Source organism: Tamandua tetradactyla, chromosome 2, assembly GCF_023851605.1.
Source record: "Tamandua tetradactyla isolate mTamTet1 chromosome 2, mTamTet1.pri, whole genome shotgun sequence".
Taxonomy (NCBI): Eukaryota; Metazoa; Chordata; class Mammalia; order Pilosa; family Myrmecophagidae; genus Tamandua; species Tamandua tetradactyla.
In genome coordinates, this window is record NC_135328.1 from 35,831,084 (window position 1) to 35,844,807 (window position 13,724).

At 36.7% G+C, this 13,724-nt stretch overlaps 1 protein-coding gene and 1 pseudogene across 6 annotated transcripts in view; one reads left to right on the forward strand and one right to left on the reverse strand.

Moving 5' to 3' along the window:
- The window catches only part of LOC143668446 (N-acetyllactosaminide alpha-1,3-galactosyltransferase-like 1), a 125,482-nt gene that overhangs the window by 12,552 nt on the left and 99,206 nt on the right, over nt 1-13,724 (forward strand). The window lies entirely within an intron of this gene.
- LOC143659686 (riboflavin kinase pseudogene) lies at nt 3,370-3,889 on the reverse strand (annotated as a pseudogene).

The window sequence follows — 13,724 nt, forward strand, 5'->3', positions numbered from 1 at the left end:
CTGCACCTTTCTATACCCTACTCACAATGATTAGGTATCTCTCTCTCACTACATCTTCTCCAGAACTTGTATCTCTCTGTTTATTTTTTTAAACACTTTTATTCACACACCAAACAATCCTTCCTAAGTGCACAATTAATGGCTCCCAGTATAATGACATAGGTATGCATTCACCACCACAATTTATATGTAAACATTTCTATTTCTTCCACAAAGAAGAGAAAGAAAAAGAAAACAAAAAAAGGAAAACAACAACAACCCTCTATTATATCACTGTTTTATTGACATTTAGCTTTGGTATATTGCCTTTGTTACACTTAATGAAAGAATATTATAATGCTACTGTTATCTATAGACCCTAATTTGATTAATTGTATTTTTTACATAATCATCCCATTTTGCAATGTTGATATTTATTTGTTCTTCCTCATGCAAAAGCTTTCTTATATTTGTACATTTAAACATCATCATTGTCTTCTCTGGGTTTCACTATGTTATACAATCCCAGTTTTTATCCTCTATCTTTCCTTCTGGTCCTGGTGTCATACATGCCCATAGCCTTCCTATTTTAACCACACTCACAGTAAGCTTTGTTCATTACAACATTATACTATCACCACACAATATTGTGCCATCCATTTCAGAATCGTTACAATCTTGTTAAACTTCTATACAGCTTCAGCATCAAATGTCCAATCTCTACCGCCTTTCTAACTCCTGATAACCTCTGTTCTCAACTTAAATTCTCAGTGTTTTCTCATTATAATTAGTTCATATTATTGAGATCGTATTGTACTTGTTCTTTTGTTTCTGGCTTATTTTGCTCAACATAAAGTCCTCAAGGTTCATCAATGTTGTTTCATGCTTCATAACTTCATTCCATTGTACAGTTGCATAATATTCCATTGTATGTATATACCACAGTTTGCTTATTCATTCAACAGCTGATGGACATTTAGGCTGTTTCCATCCATTGGCAATTATAAATAATGCTGCTATAAACATCAGTGTGCAAATGTCTGTTTGTGTGCCTGCTTTCAGTTCTTTCAAGTATATACCATTAATAGAATTGCTAGATCATATGACAATTCTTCCTGAGGAACTGTCAAACTGCCTTCCCCAGAGTAGCTGTGCCATTCTACATTGCCACCAACAGTGAATAAGTGTACTTATTTCTCCACATCCTCTCTAGCACTTATATATAAACTTTTATAATGGCTATTCTAGTAGGTGTGGTTTTCATTTGCATTTACCCAATAGCTCGTGAAGTTGAGTATCTTTTCTTATGCTTTTGAGCCATTTGTAATTTCTTTTTGGAAAAGTGTCTATTATGCCTTTTGCTCACTTTTGAGTTGTTTGTCTTTTTTTTTTTTTTTACCTTAGTCAAGATTTATTTCAATACCTGGAAACATTCAGATTAATTAAATGGTATTACCGTAACTTCTTAAAATACATAAATATAAACTTCATAAAAAACATTTGAAAACGTTGACACAGATTTCCAAAAACAACGGCCATTTAAAAAATACAAGGCAACAATAAAATATCAAAGAACTTTCATATACTTAAATGAGGACATAATTAGCAGCAAACTAGTCAAATAAAATAAACAGAAATCTGTCTTCACATTTTGGATGTTTAACTCTGCTTCATAAAATAACTGAGGCATCTTTTGTTCAAGCATTTTATTTCTAACATTAAATTACATTATCTAAATATCTTTATGAATGAAAAAAGACACATACTACTGTTTGCCAGTCATACACCATCAAGTAAAATACAACCGAATATCCATGTTTCCCGATAATCCAATGTGACTTTAGATGTTTTTCTATATACTTTATTCTAATTTACTTATGCAAATTAGGGAAACTTATTTATAATGGGTTGTTTACATCTTTACAATTACCTTCCATATACTGCTCCTCCTTTCCAAAAAATTCAGTGCTCAAGTGAAAAATGATACAATGTAGTATTTCAGAGGCCCAAAGCAATCTGTAACCTTCATTTCCTAAATATCAATTTCAAATTTCTCCCTACATAAACAAAGACTCAAACAGCCAAAATTCAGTTAGCAGGAAGGAAAATGTATGAGATATAGATTTAACTAGAACTTTATGCTTTTCCCCCAAACTATAAGCACTCTTTAGTCTGGCATTGAACATATACTACAGTTTAGATATTTTCAGGCTTGTAATTAACATAAAAAAAGATTTATTTCAATCTTTTTTATAATTGAACTGGCTCTTAAATATTCTCAGGGGAGAGGAGTCCCAAGAATTTGTGTTCTTTAAGAAACTGGCATATATAAATGGTATACATAAATGAACAGCTATATGTTCAGCCAAATCTTGAAGAAACTGGTATTTTTCTCCTAAAAGTACAACGCAGATATTCAATCTCCTGTGAGTGTACAATTGTAAGCTAATCTAAATGGAAAAAACAAGATGAAAAACTCGACACTGACAACTGTTTAAAAGAAAAAAGAACCCATCCCCCCCCAAAATGCTGAAGAAAAAGAGTATCTCCTCTTAAAGAGAAAAATGTTATCCAACACAAAAAATGAGAACTACAGAATTGAAAACTAGATTTTTCTTTGACTTAAAATACAAAAAAATAAAAAAAAAAATTTTTAAAAATAGTGGATGGAGGAAGACCATTTACAACTGAGGCAGATTAATATAAAAATGGAAAATGGAGTACAATGATTTCATCTCATGAAGAAAATGACTGAAATAAAATTTCACAAGTCTTCATATCTATAATAAACTATATTAATGTGAAAAAATATCAGTACACAATTATCTAAAATACAAAGTCTGAATTTTTTCCTCTTAGGTTCATAATAGACTACCAAACCTGTTTAATGCATTTACTTGTACAAGCCTCTCTGTTTTGCAGCATATGCTCTACAAGTACCTACTTACATACTGGTATTTTAAGAATCATGCCTCATCTCAAACTTTTTACCCATTTTATATACGTTGTTGTTTTGCATGGGCAGGCACCGGAAATAGAACCCGGGTCTCCATCATGGCAGGCAAGAACTCTGCCTGCTGAGCCACTGTGACCCACACTTACTATATATATGTTTTATTTTCAACATAAGAAACTTAAGACCTTCCTAAGTGGTACATTTTAGGATGCTTTTGGGTTTTTAATTAACATATTACATAAAAACAATCTTGAATTTTACATGAAATCTTTTTATTACTGTGGCATGATGGCTTTAATTTAACAGCTGAAGCATAAATATAGTAATTACATTGTACTGTTTAAACTAATTCATAGCTACAGGAAAATGATTGATTTTGAAAATATCACCAACATGAGACTATGTAGTTATGAGCAGTGAAATACAAGAAAAAGTGAATGAATAAATAAGATGTTTTCTCAGCAGTGGCCATTCATTATTTTGCTATTAGGAACATGGAAGAAAGTGTCTTCTTTTACTTTCAAGTGTTCTGGTAATTCTAGTCGTTTCTTAGCTTCTTCAGTATCACCCTGAATTGCTGAAATAAGTGATTCTAAAGAATCAAAGTTCTTTTCTGGTCTGAGGTAACCAATGATAGCCACATTGAGCATTTCTCCATAGAAGTCCTCTTTAAAGGTATGTATGATGTGAGTTTCCATGGACTTTTTCGTATTCTTGTGTTATGGGTTCCATCCTATGCTCACCACCATCTTATGGACATTTCCACTTCCAACACGGGCCCAACCATAATAAATGCCAGTGGAGAGATCAGTTGGAAGATTATCGACTACTTGTTCAGGAAAGTTAGCAGTAGGGATGCCCAGCTGCTCGGAGCCGCGACCGAAGCCCCGCACAACCTGGCCGCGACAGAAATAGGGTAGGTGCCTCATGACGCCACCCGCTTGCGGGGCGGGGTGTGGCCCAGTCTGCGCCTCCGGCGGAGTCGCCGTCTAGGCGGTGCCCGGAGCCTCCCGAACCTACCAGAAGACACGGAAGGGAGCTCGGCCACTCGCGCGCACAACTGGCCGCGTGGCTACGACCAGGCACCTCGGCGGGTCCCTCACGGCGCTGACCCAGCGGAAGCTACCGGGTGCTCGAAAGGTTGCGTCTCGGCCTCTTTTTGTTTTTGAGTTATAGGATCTCTTTATATATTCTGGATATTAAACCCTTTATCAATATGTGGTTTTCAAATATTGTCTACTTTTAAGTAGGTTGCTTTTCTTAAAAAAATATTTATTTTTTAATTTTTAAATTTTTAAAAAATACAACAACAAACACATTCTTAACATATGATCATTCCGTTCTACATATATAATCAGTAATTTACAGTATCATCACATAGTTGTATATTCATCATTATGATCATTTCTTAGAATATTTGCATGAGTTCAGAAAAAGAAATAAAAAGAAAACAGAAAAAATTCATACATACCATACCCCTTACCCCTCCCTTTCATTGATCACTAGCATTTCAATCTACTAAATTTATTTTAATATTTTTCCCCCTATTATTTATTTTTATTCTGCATGTTTTACTCATCTGTCGATAAGGTAGATAAAAGAAGCATCAAACACAAGGTTTTCACAATCACACAGTCACATTGCAAAAGCTATATCATTATACAATCATCTTCAAGAAACATGGCTACTGGAGCACAGCTCTACATTTTCAGGCACTTCCCTCCAGCCTCTCCATTACATCTTAATTAATAAGGTGATATCTATAACCTCCAGGATAACCCTCTCAAGTCTGTCTGGAATCTCTCAGCCATTAACACTTTATTTTGTCTCATTTCTCTCTTCCCTCTTTTGGTCAAGAAGGTTTTCTCAATCCCTTGATGCTGAGTCCCAGCACATTCTAGGATTTCTGTTCCACATTGCCAGGAAGGTCCACACCCCTGGGAGTCATGTCCCATGTAGAGAGTGGGAGGGTGGTGAGTTTGCTTGTTGTGTTGGCTGGGAGAGAGAGGCCACATCTGAGCCACAAAAGAGGTTCTCTTGGGGGTGACTCTTAGGCCTAATTTTAAGTAGGCTTAACCTATCCTTTGCAGGGTTGAGTTTCAAATAAACAAACCCCAGGATTGGGGGCTCAAAGTAGGCTGCTTTTTAACTTTCCTGACAAAGTGCTTTGATGTGCAAAAGTATTCAATTTTGGGAGATTCCATTTATTTCTTCTTTCATTGCACTTTGGGTGTAAAGTCTAAGAATCAACCACCTACCACCTTTAAGATATTTCCCTACATTTTCTTCTAAAAGTTTTATAGCCTTAGCTCTAATGTTTACGTCTTTGATGCATTTTGAGTTAAATTTTGTATAAGGTGTGAGATAGAGGTCCTCTTTCATTCCTTTAGATATGGATATCCAATTCTCTAAACACTATTAGTGGAAGAGGTTGCTCTGTCCCAGTTAAGTGGAATTGGCTGCCTTATAAAAAAAGCAAAGTTGTCCAAATAATTGGATGTTTGTATGTGATAAGAATTACAGGGAATTTTTGGATTTTCTCTTTGGTGTGGATGTGTCTAACTGTTATCTTTCTCTTTTGGAGCAATGAAAATTGTCTAAAATTCAAAGTGACAATGATTGTACGACTAAGCGGGGATACTGTGAGACATTGGCTGCTAATTCTGAATAGAATATATGCTATATGAATAATTAAAAATCAATTGTCCATAGATGAGAGGGTCTATTTCTGAACATTCAATTCAGTTCCATTGGTCAGTATATCTATCATTATGCAAAAGAGTACCATTCTCTTTTGACCACTGTAGCTTTGTCATATGCTTTAAAGTCAGGTAGTGTGAGACCTCCCACTTCATTTTTCTTTCTCAAGATATTTTTAGATATTCAGGGCACCCTTCTTTTCCAAATGAATTTGATTATCGGTTTTTCTATTTCTGCAAAGTTAAGTTTTTAGGATTTTAATTGATATTGCATTGACTCTATAAATAAATTTGGGTAGAATTGACATCTTAACTTTAATTGGCCTTCCAATCCATGAACACAGCATGCCTTTCCATTTATTTAGGTCTTCCATGATTTCTTGTAGCAATTTCTTGTAGTTTTCTATGTATGGGTCTTTTGTATCCTTGATTAAATTTATTCCTAAATATTTTATTCTTTTGGTTGCCATTATAAATGGATTTTTTCTTCATTTCCTCCTCAGATTGCTTATACTACTAAATAAGCACACCACTAATTTTTGTGTGTTGATCTTGTATCCTGCCAGTTGGCTGTACTTGTTTATTAGCTTCCTTTCCAGTTTGGATGTCTTTATTTCTTTTTCTTGCTTATTTGCTCTTGTTAGAACTTCCAGCACGACATTGAATAACAATGGTGACAGTGGGCATTGTTGTCTTGTTCCTGATCTTAGAGGGAAAGTTTTCAGTCTTTTCCCATTGAGTATGATGCTAGTTGTGGGCTTCTTATATATGCCCTTTATCATGTTGAGAAAGTTCCCTTCTATTCCTACCCTTAGAAGTGTTTTCATCAAGAAGGATGCTGAATATTGTCAAATGCCTTCTTTAGTTCTTTGAAGTTGTCATGGTCAGGCTCATCTGTCAACTTGGCCAGGTGGTGGTGCCCATTTGTCTGGTTGGGCAAGTGCTGGCCTGTCTGTTGCTATGAGGACAGTTCATAGAATTAATTCATGATTATGTCAGCTGATTGCATTTGTAATCAGTCAAGGGGAGTGTCTTCTGCAATGAGTGATTCTTAATCTAATCACCAGAAGATTTTTAAGGAGGATTCAGAAAAGATAGTCTCTCTTCCTGCTTTGGCTGGTGAGCCTCTCATGTGAAGTTCATCTATACCCTTCATCGGAGCCATCAGCGTCACAGCCTGCCCTGTGTATTTTGGACTCTATGTTCCCATGGTTACATGAGATACTTATAAATTTTATATCTATGGATATTTCCTGCTGATTCTGTTTCTCTAGGGAACCCTAGCTAAGAGAGGTCTACAGTTAAGTCCTCAATTTTTGCTCTTTCTTCTTTTTAATATAAATGTCTAGGGCAATAGATTTCCCTTTCAGCACTGCCTTTGCTGCATCTCATTAGTTTTGATATTTTGTGTTCTTATTTCTATTTGCCTCAAGATATTTACTAATTTCTCTTATAATTTCTTACTTGACCCATTGCTTAAGAGTGTGTTTTTCAGCCTCCGTAATTATTTGTGTGAATTTTCCAGTGCTCTGCCTGTCACTGAATTCTAACTTCATCCCATTATGATCTGAGAAAGTGTTTTGCATTATTTGTCTTTAAATTTATTGAGATCTGCTTTGAGACTCAACATGTGGTCTATGCTGGAGAATGATCCATGAGCACTTGAAAAAAATGTATCTCCTGCTGTTGTGTAGTGCAATGTTCTATAAATGTCTGTTAAGTCTAGTTCATTTATTATGTTGTTCAAGCTCTCTGTTTCCTTATTGATCCTTCATCTAGATAGTCTATCCATTAATGAGAGTAGTGTACTGAAGTCTCCAACTGTTATTGTGGAGGTGTCTACTTCTCTCTTCAGTGCTGTCAGTGTTTGTGTCATGTATTTTGGGGCACTCTGGCTTGCTGCATAAATATTTATGATTGTTATTTTTTCTTGGTGAATTTTCCCTTTTATTTTACATAGTGTCCTTCATTGTCTCTTTTAGTTGTTTTACATTTGAAGTCTCATTTGTCTAATATTAGTAGAGCTACCCCCACTCTTCTTTGGCTGTTACTTGCATGAAATATCTTCTTCCAACTTTTCACTTTCAGCATATTTTCGTCTTCGGGTCTAATTTGAGTATCTTGTAGATAGTATATAGATGGATCCTGTTTTGTTTTGTTTTGTATTTTCTATCCATTCTGCCAGTCTGTGCCTTTTGACTGGGGAGTTTAATCCATTAACATTTAATGTTATTACTGTAAGGGCAGTACTTTCTTCCACCTAATTTGTCCTTTGGATTTTATATGACATATCTTATTTGTCTCTCTTTCTCTTTTCATCCTTACTGATAGTCTTCATTTCTACAGTCTTCTCCAAAGTTCTCCTGTCTTTTCCCATCTGCCTGCAGCACTCCCTTTAGTATTTCTTGTAAGGCAGTTCTCTTGTTCACAAACTCTCTCAGTGTTCATTTATCTGTAAATATTTTAAACCCACCCTCATTTTTGAAGGACAGTTTTGCTGAGTATAGAATTCTTGGTTGGTAGTTTTTCTCTTTCAGAATGTTAAATATATCATACCATTGCCTTCTCACCTCCATGGTTTCTGCTGAGAAATCCACACATAGTGTTATCAAGCTTCCATTGTATGTGATGGATCACTTTTCTCTTGCTGATTTCAGAATTGTCTCTTTGTCTTTGGCATTTGACAATCTGATTAGTAAATGTCTCGGAATAGGTCTATTTGGATGCATTCTGTTTGGGGTACACTGTGATTCTTGGACCAGTGTCATGGTCAGGTTCATGTGCCAACTTGGCCAGGTGGTGATGCCCAGTTGTCTGGCTGGACAAGCACTGGCCTGTCTGCTGCTATGAAGACATGTCATAGAGTTAAATCACGACCACATTGGCTGCATCCACAGATGGTTGTGTTTGTAATCAACTAAGAGGAGTGTCTTCTGCAATGGGTGATGCTTAATCACCAGAAAGCTTTTGAGGAGGATTCAGAAGAGGCAGTCACTCTTCCTGCTTCAGCCAGTGAACTTGTCCTGTGGAGTTAAACCAGACCCTTCATCGGAGCCACCAGTTTCATAGCCTACCCTATGGATTTTTGACTATTCCATTCCCGCGGTTGTCTAGCCAGCCTCTCCTGAGAGTTCATTGAGGACCTTCACCAGAGTTGCCAGCTTTCAGCCTGCCCTAAAGACCTTGGGCTCTACATTCCCATGGTTATGTGAGACACTTTCATAAATTTTTGTATCTATGGAAATCTCCTGCTGATTCTGTTTCTGTAGAGAATCCTAGCTAATACAAGTAGTAATTTTATGTGTTTTATAAGAGCTAGGAAATTTTCAGTGATTATTTCTTCAATTATTCTTGCTGCCCCTTTTCCCTTCTCCTTTTTGGTACACCCTTAACAAGTATATTCATGCGCTTCATATTGTCATTCAATTCCCCGAGACCCTGCTCATATTTTACCATTCTTTCCCTATATGTTCTTTTGTGTGTAGGGTTTCAGATGTCCTGTCCTTTAGTTTACAGATCCGTTCTTCTGCCTCTTCAAATCTGCTGTCGTATGTCTCCATTGTGTTTTTCATCTCTTCTATTGTGCCTTTCATTCCCATAACATCTGCCATTTGTTTTTTTAAACTTTTGAGTTTTTCTTTATGGTCACACAATGCCTTCTTTATATCCTTCATCTCTCTCTCTCTCTTTTGGCATGGATGGCTCTGGGTATCGAAGCTGGGTCTCTGGCATGGCAGGCAAGAATCTGCCACTGAGCCACAGTTGCACCATCTTATCCTTCATTTCTTTTGCCATTTTCTTGATTTTATTTAGAAGATTTGTTTGAATGTCCTTAATTAGTTGCTTCAACTCCTGCATCTCATTTGAAGCATTAGTTTGTTCCTTTAACTGGTATACATGTTCGTGCTTCCTAGTATGAATTGTGCTTTTTTGCTGGTGTCTAGGTACCTGATTTTCTTGATTAGTTTATTTTGGAGGTTGTTTTCTATCTTTTGCCTAAGATTTTCTTGTGGGTTGGCTTTGTTCTCCATCTGCTCTTTGAAATTTGGTTCAACTTATTCTAGACGTCTAGCATAGCTTCTGTTTAATTGATCAGAATTTTTCAGCTCTTATTTTTCTGATTATTCCCTTGCCTGTATGGAAGTTTTTGAGAGTGCTGTTTTTTGTGTGTGCTGTTATTTCACCCTATAGGAAAAGCTTTCTTTTTCCTTCTCCTTCTCAGGATCTGTTGATCTGCTCTTTGTTTTGTTTTTGCCTCTATATGTTTTAACACTTCTTTAATTACCTCTAGCAACTTTTACCTGGAAGTCTGGCTCTGGGAGGAGGGTCTCCCCCAGATAGGATCAACCTCAGTTAGATTTTTCCAGACAAGACAGGCCCAGGACTCATGAGGGGGATGCAATCAGTGTCATATTCGTTGGGGATGAGACCCACCAGGGTGCCAGTCTTTCCTGTGTATATTTTTAATTCTGTGTGCTTTTTTTTATTGTCCTGTAAAAAAGGGTGCTTGTCAGCCTTATGCTCCCCACAGGTGTAAAGTGGTACTGTATCTTTAATTCTCATCAGATTCTGTCCTTACCAGAGGTGTGATTGACACAGAGGCACAGCCTAAAGGAGGGCTTAAGCTGTTTCTGATTTCCAGCTCCTGGGGTTTGAATCCTCTAAATAACAGTTACCATCTGTGCTGGTCCTTACCCCTCCACACACACACACACTCTTTTGATGAGATAAGGAGCTGCTCTTCACCCCCATGTTCCCCTCAGGCTAGAAAAGTTGCAAAACTCTCAAGCAGTTCCTTCTCCTTCTTCTGGGAGCATATTTGAGACAGGCTGGGCTCAGATTTTTGTAGGTTGTATCTGTTGCATGTTTGAGACAGAGGCTGGGTTCTGCTTTTTTTTGTATGCTGTATGGTGGGGGTCGCATTTCATTTTTTTTCCATGTGACTATCCCATTATTGCAACAACATTTGCTGAATTTTATTTTATTTTTTTTTGGTGGAGGGAATTGCATGGACCAGGAATTGAAACCAATCTTCCACAGGGCAGGTGGGAATTCTACCACTGAGCAGCCATTACAGCCCCTGGGCTCTGCTCTTTGTAGGTTGAAACTGCTGCTGATATCCCAGCCCCTGGGGTCTAAATTCTCTGAATCAGAGTCTCCAGTTGAGCTGGGCCCTGCCCCTCCCCCTTTTCTTGGGGAATTAATTCCACCCTTGCTTGGGAGCAGGCTGAAAACTGAGAATGCCTGCTGCTTTCCTTAACTGGCTGCTAAAAAAAAAAACACAAAAAACACAGAGCAACAGAAAAAGAAAAATGTCTGTTCCCGGAGCCAGTTCCTAACCTTCCAGGTTCACCAATCAAGACCCAGAGTTGGTATCCAGCTCTGTGTGCCCCTTTTCTAGGTGCACAGCCCTTTTCCAGAATTTTGAGCTCATCCCACTCCAGAAACCTAATTTTTTTGTTTTGTTATGTTTTGTTTTGTTTTCTCACCAACCCTGCCTCCTTCCCACTGAGAACAGGGCTAAGAAAGATCCCTGGGTTTCTTGCTTGAGTTGTAGATTTATATTGCTCAGAGCTGGTATTCAACAGTAAGAATTTGTTGATCAAATCCACAGCTGGAGCTTGGATGAACTCTCCTTCCCTTGCTCTTAGTAGAGACGGCTTCTGTTTCCCATCAATGAGACACCCAATCAGCTTGTGTGCCAGTGGCAGGGGCATGGGTACCCAGCCTCCACAGCGTGGAAGAGTTTACTTACAGTTTTGTGCTTTGATTAATCAATCTTGGCCCTTCCACTTGTTCCCGGTAGGTGTATGATCTGTGTGTTGTCACAGTTATTTCAGACAGTTCCTGGGTATTTACTAACTGTCAAAGAGGATGAACTAAGTCCCACACCTCCCTATGCCATCATCTTGCTCTGCCTCTGGATATTTCTTGATAACATATTTGTGCTTGTATATTTTTCCATTTTGAATATGTCTATTGTCTTTTTTATTATATACAATAGTGTTTTTTTACATGTTTGTCTGGGGTTCTAATATGCAAAGTTAACTTCTCAAAATCAAGGTAAAGTTAGCCTTCTATCACTTCATGTAAGACATAGAGTCTTTACAATATTATAGATTCCCAACCATCCACTTTATTTTATAGCTGTCATATGTATTCCATTCACATACATTGAAACCCTCACAATATTATAATTTTTGCTTTCAACAGTTTTTTATGTTTTAAATAACATAAGATGAAATAAGTAGCCTATTACAAATAAATATATTTGCCATTTCTGTTCCTCTTTCTTCATTCCAAAAGTTCCAAGTTTCCATTAGTTTTTATTTCCTTTCTACCTGAAGAACTTTCTTTTAGACAAGGTCTGTAGACAATGAATTCTCTTAATTCTTCTTCATCTGTAAATGTCTTTATTTCACATTCATTCCCAAAGATTATTTTCACTGGATTTAGAGTTCTGGTTTGATAGTTTTTGTTTGTTTGTTTGTTGTTTGGTTGGTTTCTTTGTGCTTTAAAAGTCTTTTCTACACTCTTTAATTTTTGATGGGAAATTTGCAGTCATTCAAATCATTGCTAAGCACCATTTTTCTCTGGCTGCTTTTCAGATTTTTTCTTTATCTTTGGATTTTAACAGCTTGATTATGATGTGTCTATGTGTGTTTTCTTTTGAGTTTATCCTGTTTGGGATTTGCTGAAATCCTTGAATATGTAAAATTTTGTTCCTTATCAAATTCAAGAATATTTTTCTGCAATAAACATTTTTTCCTCTCCTTCAGGGACCCCATGACTAACATGAATGTTAGAGTGTTTTTATTATCTCACAGACCTTTGAAGTTTTTTTCAGTCTTTTTTTCTCTCTTCTTCAGATTGCATGATTTCTATTTTTCTTCCTTCAAGTTAACTGACTTTGTTCTCACCATTATTTTTTTCCTTCTCCGTTCTTCCATTCTTTTATTGAGGCCAGATAGTGGCTTTTTTTTTTTTTTTTTTTTTTTGGTTATTGCATTTTAAGTTTTAAACGTTCTATTTGGTTCCCTTTTTTTTTTTTTTACATTTTTTATCATGAAATATAACCTACAAAAAAGTAATAAATTTAAAAGTAAATTTTAACAAGTAGTTTTAGAACAAATTTCAAAGTATGGTATGGGCTACAGTTCCATAATTTCAAGTATTTCCTTCTAGCTGCTCCAAGACACTGAGGAATAAAAAGAAATATCGATATATGATCCAGTAGTCATACTCATTTGTTAAATCCTGTCTCCTCTCTTACAACACTTCCGTTTCCCAATCTTTAGGGATATTTGGGCAATGACCATTCTAACTTCTTTACATTGAAAAGAGGTGTTGAATATTATGGGGTAAGGGTATGCAACTGGTTGATGTTCTTGGAGAGACTGTTAACTCTGTGTTTTAGGGCTTATCTGACCTAGAAACCATCTGGGATTTTAGGTTTCTGAAAAATAAACTTTGTGGGTGAAACTTTTATAGAATCTCAACTTGAGCCCTGGGTATTCTTTAGGGTTTATAGGAATGCTGTTGGTTGGAGTTTCACATACAATGGCAATTAGCGATATCTAGCTGAAGCTTGCATAAGAGTAACATCCAGAATAACCTCTGAACTCTATTTGAAATCTCTTAGCCCCTGATACATTACTATGTTACATTTCCCCCCTTTTGGTCAGGTAGGCCTTGTCAATCCCACAGTGCCAAGGCCAAGATCATCCCTGGGAGTCATGTCCCATGTTGCAAGGGAGACTTACATCCTTGGACATCATGTCCCAGGTAGGAGGGGGGGTAATGATTTTACTTGCAGAGTTGGGCTTCGACAGAAAGAGGCCACATCTGAGCAACAAAAGAGGTTCTCTGGAAATAATGCTTAGGTGTAATTATAGGTAGTCTTAGCTTCTCCATTAAAGATCTGATTATTTTTTATATTTTGTATTTCTTTCTGAAAACTTCTATCTTTCCATTCATTTAAAATATGTTTACATTATCTCACAGAATGTGGTTATAGTATCGGCTTTACAGTCTGCGATATTCCATTTCCTGAGTCCTCAAGATGACCATTTCTTGATTCTCTTTTTCTC